The following is a 12442-nucleotide window of genomic DNA, read 5'->3' as shown; positions in this document are numbered from 1 at the left end:
AGTTTATTCTCCTATTGTAACTATTGCAAAGGTTTTTTGAAAAAACAGGTAATTAGTAACTATGCATACTTTGAATGAGTAATTTAAAATGATATGAAAGTAGTTGGTTGCAGTTTATCAATAGTATGTCGTTTTGGTACGGTGAAAATGAAATACCAAGTTGTGAGTTTTTCTTTTTCTTTCAATTGTTTAGTGATAAAGGAAAGAGATAAGAAATCGGGTGTTTAATCAACAATTGAGGTTGTAGATGATGTAAATAACTATATCACAACTGAGTTGTTCTTTTACGAAAGAGTCGAAAAGAAGGGTTATATATATATACACACTATGTGGTATCCTGTGTGAACCAAACACATGATAGAATAAATCTTATCATGTTCATATCCTATCCTTATCTTGTTTGATATCCTATCATATCTCTATCATATATTGCGCATCAAACGGGCCTTTATTGTTTTATTTGCTAAGACAATTAACAAGTCATGAATCATTAAATTAATTAAGTTGGTATTGTAATTATTAAAAAAATTATTTAAAATATTTTATTAAAATCAATTAGAATTTTATTTTTATTTAACCATCTTTTACAAATAATAAATAAAATATTTTCAATTAATGACTATTTCTAACATCATGAACAATAAATAAAAATAATTTAATTATTCTTATTTATTAACTTTTGGCTGATATTTTAAATTAATTATAATGTTAAATAAAAAGTTATAAATCTTTTAACCGTATCAAATTTGGCTTCAAAGTGGTTAATAAATTGAATCATTTGGGAAATATAAAGAGTTCTATTTCTTAGGCATCTCAATTGGGTCTAATCCTAGAAGGATCTCAACTTGGTAATCGCTCTTGACTAAAATAAAAAATCGTTTAGCAAGTTGGAAAAGGCGTTTTTTAAGCATTGGGGGTATAATTACTCTTCTCAAATTCGTCTTGAGTTCTCTTTCTATTTTTACTCTCTCTTTCTATAAGATTCCGGTTAAGATAGCTAAAGACATTTCTAAAATTTAAAGTAACTTTTTATGGGGAGGTAAGGATGATCGAAGAAGGGTTCATTGGGTCAGGTGGAAGGAAGTGTGCAAGTCGATGGAAAAGGGAGGTTTGGGGCTGGGGGATATTCAAGATTTCAATGTGGCTCTTCTTTTTAAGTGAAAGTGGAGGATCTTAAAAGGAAAGGAGGCTTTATGGTTTCATGTCTTAAAAGCTCGTTATGGTGACATTTATTTGCAAATGGTTAATGGAGATCAAGATGAAAATTGTAGGTTTGAAGTGGGTAATGGCTTTAACACTTGTTTTTGGAGTTCAGTTTAGGCGGATGAGAGTAGCCTACAGGATCAGTTCCCACTGTTGTTTTCGGTTTCAAGGTTGAAGGTGGTTTCAGTTGTGGGATTGGGGGATGGATAGATGATGAATGGAAGTGAGGTGACTTTGGAATTCATTCTGATTTTGGTTCAACTGTTGACATTTAGCTACAGGAACTCCGATCGCTTCTGTCAGTGACTGCCTGGATCGGTTCTTGCCGTGAAAGAATCAGCTGGGAGTCGAATCCTACTGCAGGTTTTTCGGCCTGTTCTGGATTTAATTTAATCGCAGGCTCGAAGTGATGTTTCGGTCCTTTTAATCAGTTTGAGATAGCGTGGCTGAAGCTATAGAAGTCGAAGGTTCCTACAAAGATTAAGGCGTTTGATTGGCGGGTTTTCATAATAGACTTCTGACGCGGGATTTGTCGAGATTTAGAGGTATTATCCCTAATGACTCAAACTTCGATTATGTTCTTTGTTCAGGTGTAGGTGAAACTTTAGAGCATACTTTATTTTTTCTTGCAATATCTTTAAGATAATTTGGAAGGAATTGGGGGAGTGGATTGGTTTCTCATATTATCATTTTCTTTGTTCCAAATATAATTTTTTTGCGGTAGTATCTCTTTTGCAAATCCCGGAATGTTACGTCAGGGAAAGAAGGAGTTATTTGGTTGGCTATCTGCTGGAATATTTGGATTTCAAGGAACGAATTCATATTTGAGAACCATGGTTGGAATATTATGGATGTCATTTGGAGTATTAAAATTATGGTTTGGAAGTGGTCTCTTATCGGCGAATATTACTAAATCCAATTGTAATTTTTACGAGTTTAGCAAAGACCTGTTGTTTTACTTATCATAGGTTCAATCGGTTAGTAATCTCCCTTTTATTGAGTTTTCCTCGAGCTTTTTTGTATTCGGGATTCAGAACCCGTTGTTCTCTCATCAATATATCTTGCTTACAACATTTTTTTAGAAAGCTTCTAGTGAATAATTTTGAAGGCAATCAAGTGATATAAATTACTTTTATAAGATTTTAATGCTAATTTAATTCATTCAAATTTTGTGATATAGTTTCTAAGTCATTAGAGTGCAGATTCATCTTTAAAAAAGGAAAAAAAATATAGAGGTCTTAATATAGAGTTTGAAGAATACAATTTTTCTTAAGAATACAGTATTTTCGTTTGTTAACTTTCATTAACTCATCAATTGAAGTCGGTTATGTCATGTTCAATTAATTAATTTATTGGTTGAAGACATTATTTTGTTGAACCATTAGTTAAAGTCAATCAACCCATTGGTTGAAGACATTATTTTAGGGACTCATTGGTGGAAGTCAATCAACCCATTGGTGGAAGACAATTTGTCGTTGATCCATAGGTGGAAGTCATATAATCCATCAGTTGAAGATAATTTTTCATTAACCCATTGATCAAAGTCATTCAACCCATTGGTTGAAGACAATTTTTCGTTGACCCATTAGTCGAAGTTAGTCAATCCATCAATTGAAGACATTTTTTTGTTGACCCATTGGTTGAAGACAATTTTTGTTGACTCATTGGTCAAAGTTAGTCAACTCATTGGTTGAAGGCATTATTTTGACTCATTGGTCAAAGTTAATCAACCTTGGTTGAAGACAAATTTTTATTGACCCATTGGTCAAAGTTAGTCACCCCATTAGTTGAAGGCATTATTTTGTTGACCTGTTGGTCGAAGTTAATCAACCCATTGGTTGAAGATAGTTTTTTCTTGACCCATTGGTCGAAGTTAGCTAACCCATTGGTTGAAAGCGGTCTTTAGTTGACCCATTGGTTTAAAGCAGTCTTTTGTTGACCCATTGGTCAAAGTTAGCTAACCCATTCGCTCCCTTTGTTGTCCTCACTGTATCCAAGTAGGGGACCCACTACATTCCAAGTCCTATCCGGAAAAATCAAGACTCGAAGGTACAACATTAAAGTTGTGGATGGGTGCTTGCTCGCATATACTCAGTATGTTAGTCCTTCACACAAATTGTTTCCTCTTAGAGGAAAAATTAGGGGTCTTTCAATATTTAAATACTCTCCACCACGAACGTGCTAATACTTCATCTGCCGCACTCTCAAGGTGAAGGGTAATTAAATATGGGAAACTGTCATACCCCAAATTTGTGCATCCTTCATATGCTTTCGAGTGTTCTTTTATTTTGACTAAATGAGATAACACAGTTGGTAAGGGAACATGTGTAAGGAATTTAAGCATAAGGTCGCGGGTTTAAGTCTCATTGTACTACTTTTTGTATTTATTTTCTTTTTGGTGTGTTTCCATTAAAAAGGGATAAAAAAGTAATTTTTTCGATTATTTAATTATTATTTTCATTTGATTACAAAATCATCCAGACTCGTAGTCTTGCCCATCTTAACTTTAATCAAATCTCAATCTCTCAAATCTTGTCTAAAATAGATGAATCAGACATAATTGCAAACCCTAAAATTTATATTTAAATGGGACCTATTTTCCACACTTTTTCAATCATCCACTATTTTTTTACTTTCTCTCACACATACAATTTCCACAATTTTTCTACACAACCATCTACCTCTTATATTCACATACATAATTTCTACACATTCACCCTTACACATTTTCCACCTCTTATTCTCATTCACAAAAATTACACACCGGGTATTTCACGAAAGTCCCAACCCTATTTTTTATTTTGCATTTGTAATTTAACTTATTTAAGCCATATCACGATTCTTGCTCCGATGGTCCTTTTTTTTTTATTGTGCAACCTTGTTAGTATCATATAATTTTAACTAACATTCATCTATTTCATACAATTTCTTACATGTTTTTTTCACTGTTTCTAACTTTTACTAACACAAACAAAATCATTTTTCTAATAAGTCAAAAAATTCGTTTTTACTACAAAGGTGAGTCCACTAACGTTTAATTCATTTTTTCACCTTGTAGAGATCTCATCCATTTCTTTGTAAATAAATAAAGCAAATTAAGCAAGAAATAAATAACTGGGAAAATATCCTTTAACAAAAACCTTAACCTTAAGACTAGAGAAGGTTTCCGTTGAGTACAACGGAGGTGAGGGGTGCCTAATATCTTCCTCTCACTTATCCAACTCTTGAACCCTTATTCAGTTGCGATGATCGTCTTATCCATTTTTTAGGGTTTATCATTATTTCCCCTATTACTTAGGAATGAGAAAAAGTGGTGGCGACTGTGTGTATTTTTCCAGTCGCGACATGGACCAGAGCATGGTATGAGAAACTCACTCAAGCTCTTATTTAGTTTGGTTTCTTTTGTTGTACATGTGATCCTCACTGTTTATTTAATCTCATTAAGTAATAACTCACTATGTACTAGTGTATATTAATGATATACTCATTATAGGCTCCTCACCAACTCTGATACACAAACTAATCAACTCATTTTTATACTACATTTGCACTAAAAAAGCTAGGCAAGCCTGGATTCCTCTCAAGAATAGAAGTTAAGATTCTTAACAATGGTTTTATCCTACTCACACAATAAAATTACATTACTTACATGTTAACTCGAGAAAAAAATGAGTAATGTAAATGGTGTTTCTACTCCTATGGTAAGAAATTGCAAACTGAGCAAGCATGGCTCAAACTCTTTCTTTGATCCTCATCTACATAGCTCCATGGTTGGTGCTCTCCGATATGTGACCCTGACTCAAGTAAACATTGCATTCAGCTTGAATAAGGCATGCCAATTTATGTCTTCTCCTTTGGAATCACAATGTTTAGTAGGACTTTGACAGATGGCCTGCTCCTATATCCTTCTTCCTTGACACACGAGTTTTCATTGAGTGCCTATAATGACTCTGATTGGGTAAACAATCTAGATGATGATAGGACAACTTATAGATCTTGTAGTTACTTTGGGCCTAAGATGATTTCATGGAGTTCCAAAAATCAACCCTTTATTGACCGGTCAAACACAATGGCAAAATATCGAATCTTGGCACATACCCCTTCAGAAGTTATTTGGTTAAAGTCTTTACTTACGTATCGAACTTTCATTTCCCTTCTTCCCTTATACACTCTTTTATTATAACTTGAGTGATCTACTTCTAATACTACGAAAAAGGCATTTACCAACGGTTGTAGTAGGTATATAATTACGCAGGTCCATGCGTTGTTATGTAGCATGTTATTGTTTATACTGTACTTTCAATCACGGTCCTTGACCGTTGTAGTAAATTGGAAAACGCGTACCATATAACAATGGTTAAGCCTAGTAACCGTTGGGATATTGTTTATGAATAAATGTCAATCGTATAATACCATAATCACCAATATATCATTTTTGAATTGGTATCAAAATTAGTTGTATTAAATATACAATTCCATTAAGTACAAAAAAATATACTTAGAATGGATATCTAAGAATGGGGAATAAATTTGAACAGCTCAAGGTAGGCAAATGATCTTTCCAACTTCCAAGAGAAGAGAACATGTATAGAATTAAAGAACCAATAATGAGCAAACTAGCTTGACATGCGTGCATCTTTTGGTTTTTAAACTTCCAAGAGAAGAATCAAAAGGAACAATAAAAAAGAGGAAGAATCAAAACACAAAAACAACTTCATCCAAAGGAATCAAAATGAGTTCTCCTGCTCAAGCTACCAATAATGCTGAGAATGAAGATGTTGTTGTTGTAGAAAATGATGTGTTGCAAAACCATCCTCATAATCAAGATGTTGTTGTTGTAAAGGTTGTTGTGCTGCAAAAACATCCTCAGAATCAGGATGGAGAAAGAATCTGGAGAGCTCTTAGGGTGAGGAGAAGAAGACGAAGGTTGATAAGGCAAATGATTTTCTTCGACTCTGATGATGAGGATGAGGCAGACTATGATTGGTCAAACTTCCTCTCAACCAGAGGATTTAGATTTGATTATTAAGGTCTTCTGTAATGAAAATTTATGTAATGAAATTTTAATCCTTTTTCTTAACTTTAGGGCTTTATCACTCTCTTAAGATATCAACTTAAACTAACATTTTAAACTATTAGCTTAAACTATAAACAAATATACTAACAAACAACCTGAACGATAATTATAATTGAAAATTCAACAATTTGCAATTCAAACCCTAAACCCTAAACGTAACATCTTCAACTATTACATTTCATAACAAAGTAAACATTAAACATAAAGGAGATAACAAAACATAACATCTTTAAATTTCCAAAAAATCTCTTTGATTTCAGTTTGTTCTTCAAATTCTTGTTCTTCTTTTTTGAATATTCATACTTAACCTTCAAATAGCCCAAAGCTTCCAACTCTGAATTCATAATGCTCTCAACTTCATTTTCCCATTTTTCTACCATATTGTCATCCCATATGAACAAATTAAATGTTTCACCACTCTTCCAAAATGAACATCTCCAAAATAGCCTTATTTTATTTTGTCCCTTCTTGCATTGGTATGAAATCATATGACCATCACAACCACAAAAGTTTCTAGATCGAGATTTTACATCGGAAGAAGACATATAAACACCTTTGGATGAGTTTTTCTTCAAATGTGACATTGAAACAAAGCTGAACAATAACAATATCGAAAATATTTTATGTACCTTAAAGTAGAACATTGTGTAGATGTTGTTGTCTTCTTCCCGATGATGATTATGACGTTGGATTAGGGTTGTTTTTTTTATCAGTGGAAAATGGATACTTAGTGTTTAATATATATAAAGAAGCGTCAGTGTGTAACAACGGTTTTACAAAAGAACCGTAGAGATATCCATATTATTTTTTTATTGAAATATTAATAAAAATGAAAAGACACACATTAACGTAAAAGGAATAAACTATTTGACGGAGCTGAGGTTCGAATTCAGGAAAACTTGATTGTAGCACCAAACGGTTATGGAAGTATTCCCTTAAAAAATTTAATTAAAAAAATGTCACTATGAGTTTAAAAGTGTCACCACGATTCTACAAAAAATCATAATAACTTTGGCGTTGTTTTATGCGAATTTTGTAATAGTACTGTTCTTTTCCACAATCCAATTCTTTATGCGCGTACTAACACATTGAACACATTTTATAAGGGAAAGAGTTATAGCTAAGAAGATGTTAAGCCAACATGTTCCAAACTCTACTCAAAATTGCTAATATTACAAAACCTATTGAAACGACTCCATATACTAATCTTCGTACCAAGCTCAAAGTAGCTACTTTCGTCCCTCCTTAAACTTGTAGAGGAGTATTAAGAGTAGGATGTACTAGTGATGATGTACGCATCTGTTTTACTTATGCTACAATCATGTACTGGTAATCTAGCTTTAGCTGCATAAATGATATAGCAGAAGTATTTGTTATGAGCAATGCTATGTTTACACTCTCAATCTACACCCATTACTTTTTACACAGTATATATGCATTTTTTTTTTAGTGCTGCACAGTTGCCAAGGGATGAAAAAAATTATTAAACAATTGATGAGTATATACTAATTATCTAAATATACGGTGTAAGTGTAAAATCCGGTGTACAAATAGCATTTCTGATTTGTTATAGCTGGAAAGAGGTTCACGCTATTGGCGTGTGTGATACAAATTTTAAAGAGGTGTTAATGTTATGGGAAATTCTACGGTTCGCCCATTTGACTTCAGTGGTGAAGTCACTGCCTGACCAATCAGAATTAAGCCCTAAGCCCTAATAGTGCCACAGTGGACTGAAGCATTAAATGACCCTTATTGACACTTACTGTGGTAATTTTATAGTTTGTATATTGCAACTTAGTCCCTAACATATTAATATTGTTTTTAAAATGTAAAGTTTATAGACAAAATCAATTAAATTAAAACAAATTAATCAACTCAACAAATTAATCAACTCATCTCCATCTCCCTCACTCCAACAAACTTCACTACCTGGAACCCTAATTTTGTTTTCATCCCCATTTTTGAACAAAAGTGTTCGTCCGCCATTTTTTTACATCAATACAACACTTTCATATTCATCTTCATATTCTTTGCCTACACACTTGTTGTTCAGGCTTAAGACGGTTCTTTCAAACACGCCGGCAATTTTTGACTGCGACAGTTTCGGGGGTATTTTTGTTCAACTGTCGCATGGAAGAAATACTTTATTCCTGGTCCATTTTCACTACCCGCTTTCAATTTCATACAGCCGCCCAATCTATTTCTTTTCTACAAATTATTTTTGGAAATAAACCCTAAAATTTGACTAGAGAACCAAAAATTCCCTCTTTCTTTCAAGTGATTGTCCTTGCAACCTTATCGCTATCTTCTTCTCCATAGCTGTGATACTCTATCTCTTCATCACGATCTCCTCTTCTTATCTACATCCTTCGAAATCTTACGAGTTCTACTTTTTATCAATCTTTACCGATATATTATTATCTCAATTCATCCCTGTCGCATGTTAAAGACATCGGTCCCTCAACCCTCCAAACTGACATGGCAAGAAGAGAGGTACGTTTGAGAGCACCACCCCCTTCCCACTTTTCAGGTATATTCAGGGTTTCTTGTATGATTGAATATTGCTTTTGTTGTTTCAATTCATGTAGGATTTTTACTGTGTTCTACTCTGTTTGGAACTAAGTTGGGTAAAGAAAGAAAAAAACATTTGAAATCGAGGAAGCAAACGGAAACACCACTCTCAACCGGGAAACGCAAACGCGAAATTGGAACCCTAAACCAGAAAACTCAAAACAGAAATCTTCAAAGAAATTCAAAGGTTAATCTATTGAAACCCTAAATTCCTTTTTACATTTAGTGTTGGTCGTGTGTTTGATTGCTTACATTTAGTGTTGGATGTGTTTTTGAGTGCCTCAAAAGTCTATAGAATCCTATAATCTTGGTTTCACCTGATTCACTTTGTGCTCTGACTTCAATACTTTTCCAACTATGCTAAACAAAGGTTAAATCCATATCAAATTGATATTGCTTTCTCACATTCCATTTTCATTCAAAATTCTGTATTTTGCACTCATTGAAACATGAATAGGATTTCATATTGGTAAGGATTTAGTTTTGTTTCCTAACTCTACTAGATGTCACAACTTTGGACCTATTTTGTTTTCTTGTTTCAATAGAGTGATTGATGATTCTATTAAGCTCAAAAATTTGTTGCAAAGTTTGTTTCAAGTACTGCAAGAGACTCCAATGATTCCACTATCGATGTATTTGTTTCTCTCCATTACAGAGTTATCAAGATCAAGGAGAGAAGGTTGAATTTTCAGGGCCCCTAATATCTCAAATGCATACAGTTGATGAGCTCTTGGAAAGACACTAGTGCCATATTCGGCATACAGTCCGAAGATCATGGTATCAAAGAAATTGTGCAACCAAGGAAACAAAATTCACCTCGTAAGCAACATTCGTACTATCGAGGTTGAGGTTGTGGGTGTTGCGATTGCGATTAGTGTGATTACTGCTATGCCCGTTGCGGTTATTATTATGCGCATTGCCGTCATTGCAGCGTGAATTTTAATTGACAAGAGTTTGAAATACACCATTAAAAAACACTTAATATTAAGATTATTCAGATTTAAATTGAGTTTTGGAGTCTAAATTATGAGTTTTGACGAAAATACTTGAATAAATCTAGGCAAAGTTGTCTGATGCGGATTCTAATATGGAAGGGCACATGATTTCAAATCAAACCGCAATTGCGGTTCAATACGGTTACGGAAACTACCGTCTGAGCAATATTGTGGTTGCATACCGCAATTTAAAACCATGATCATATCTATGGTATTTTGTATTTGATTAACAAATAGGATATTGATGTTTTCAATTTTATGTTTTTGAATTTTAGCCATTGGAGGGTGAGGCTGTAATGAGCAAATTTCAGAAGGTTTATAAAAAATTAAGCTGAGCTTTTAAAGGTGTGCCTTTTGAAGAATTAATGAAGTTAAAGAACATGTATTTGTAAATTGTAATTATGTTCAAATAGTTTATGCACATGTTAATGTATCTTGAGTTTTAATTCATTTAGTTTGATAAATTAATGCATTCACACAATCAACACACTCGATGACTGTCGAATTTAGATGTAGGAACAAGCACATTTTGATCCAATGACTATGCCTGAGTGTGTGGAGTATGTGACTGCAACAAACCCAAATCCTCTTTTGAATTTGTTATTTGGTCAAGTAACCAGTCCGGTGGCTGAGATTTCATCATTTTAAAGATGAATAAGTGGGATTTCGCATGTTCGAACTCGCGCCCGTAGCTCGGCTACCAACCGAGCTGCCTTAATGGGACAATCCTCTTTTGAATTTTGATAGCTCGTAGTTTAATAATTTCTATTTCAATTCAGTTTTGGTTCCTTGCTTGTTGACATTCCTAGTAAAATCATGAAGATTTCAGTTTACTTTTTATGTTGGTACTATTGATGTTCATATTGAGATAATGTTATATATTGTGGCTTAATTCAGCTTGAGCTAATGCACATGTAACTCAGGCGGGCAAGGAGAAGGACTGATACACAAGACATAGAGTTAGCAATGTATATGATGGTTGTGTTCTCCGACGAAGATGATCGTAATGCCGATAGTGCTATAATTGAAAGGCTTGCGAAAAAGTTGGAACTTCACAGTGTTGAAGATGATACGACCATATTGCTGCTGCTGCTCGTGGTGAGCTCCAGTGATGTACGTGAACTATTTGTACCAGTAATTACAATCTAAAAGAAAAGAACTTATAAGAGGTGTTAAAATGGGCTCTGTGTTATTACTTTGAAGTAAAACATGAATTGGTTTTACAGAATTTAAGCTTGTAATTATTTCTACCTGGACCTGCCAAAAAATTTCATCAGCCAGTTTGTATTTCAGATCAGATTCAATTGATAGATCAAAGCTCTATGACAACAACACAGTTGAAGTTACAAACTGAGACACCAATAGCTTATGAGAAATATAGAAGAAAAAAATTGAAGGTTATAACAAGATCAGGTCCCATGAGCCTCTCATTTCCAGCTGTCATACTTTCTACTTGGGCCTCTCATCAAAGTCTCCAAAAACCTCAAGATGAAATTTTTTCCCAAAAATGCCTCAGATTCAAATATGGTACTAGTGGATGAGTCCCATATGTTATATCAGAGTGAAATTTTGGATGAGTCCCATTTCATTATCTAAATGAATAATTTGTTGACATTGGATGCTAACTATGTATAAATTCTAAACAATGTTATTATAAAGAACCAGGTTGCTTTAGCTCAAAAAATTCAGTATGTAAGCATCCTGAATATTGATGAGTTAGTTTTATTTTGTAATCATTCTGAAAATTCATTATTGAATTTAGTATCTAAACTATATATATATATATATATATATATATATATATATATATATATATATATATATATATATATATATATATATATATTCCAACTAAAAAGAATGAAGTTATAAGCATTAAAAATATAAATTTGATCAATCGCACCAAGTCCTGAACAGCTTGAGCTGCTACAAAGAGAAGGTACTAAATAAATAGGGGCCTCATCTTTTTTTTTTGAATTTTGATTTTAGAAATTATAAAATAAATTATTTATATAAACCTCGTGTTTTATTAATTACGGAAACGCAACACTGACTCGGTGGAAGCTTGCCTTGTATTTGATCTTTGAGTCCTGTGTTCAATCCATGTACCTGTTGATACTTGCATTCTATTATTTTAATTTTATTTCAAAAACGGTTCTAAGTTTATTCTATGCGTTTTAAAATATTTGTGAGTGGGTATAAAAAAAATTTATGCGTTCTTAATTATTATTTTGTTTTGTTTCATCTTTTTAAAGATAAGTTTTAGATAATTCTTTTAAACATAATTTTAAACATACAAATTAATTAAAATAATTTTTAATTAACATTATATAAAATATTTGGAGATTTAGTTTTTTTTTTCAAAATTATTATTATTATTATATATATATATATATATATATATATATATATATATATATATATATATATATATATATATATATATATATATATATATATATATATATATATATATAATAAATAATTTAATTTTTATTTTCTATATCATGTTTAAGATTATTAAAATTATATTAATTAAGACTAAAATTAATTAGGGAATAACTGCATAATTAAAATTTGTATTTAAAATTATAAT

The 12442-nt window shown here is 32.5% G+C and overlaps 1 long non-coding RNA gene across 7 annotated transcripts; it reads left to right on the top strand.

The window, feature by feature from the left end:
* The first annotated feature begins 8150 nt into the window (after positions 1-8150).
* On the top strand, positions 8151-11589 carry LOC131609623 (uncharacterized). Of its 7 annotated transcripts, none has more exons than XR_009286294.1 (5): positions 8151-8773; positions 8869-9038; positions 9507-9670; positions 10122-10228; positions 10770-11586. It is a non-coding gene; the product is annotated as an uncharacterized LOC131609623 (long non-coding RNA). The 7 variants fall into 7 exon arrangements; XR_009286289.1 differs by having other exon boundaries at positions 10744-11585; XR_009286292.1 differs by having other exon boundaries at positions 9507-10191; positions 10770-11589.
* The last annotated feature ends 853 nt before the right edge of the window (positions 11590-12442 follow it).

The sequence above is a fragment of the Vicia villosa genome, linkage group LG6, assembly GCF_029867415.1.
Source record: "Vicia villosa cultivar HV-30 ecotype Madison, WI linkage group LG6, Vvil1.0, whole genome shotgun sequence".
NCBI classification, from domain to species: Eukaryota; Viridiplantae; Streptophyta; class Magnoliopsida; order Fabales; family Fabaceae; genus Vicia; species Vicia villosa.
This window is presented reverse-complemented; position numbering and strand designations above follow the sequence as displayed.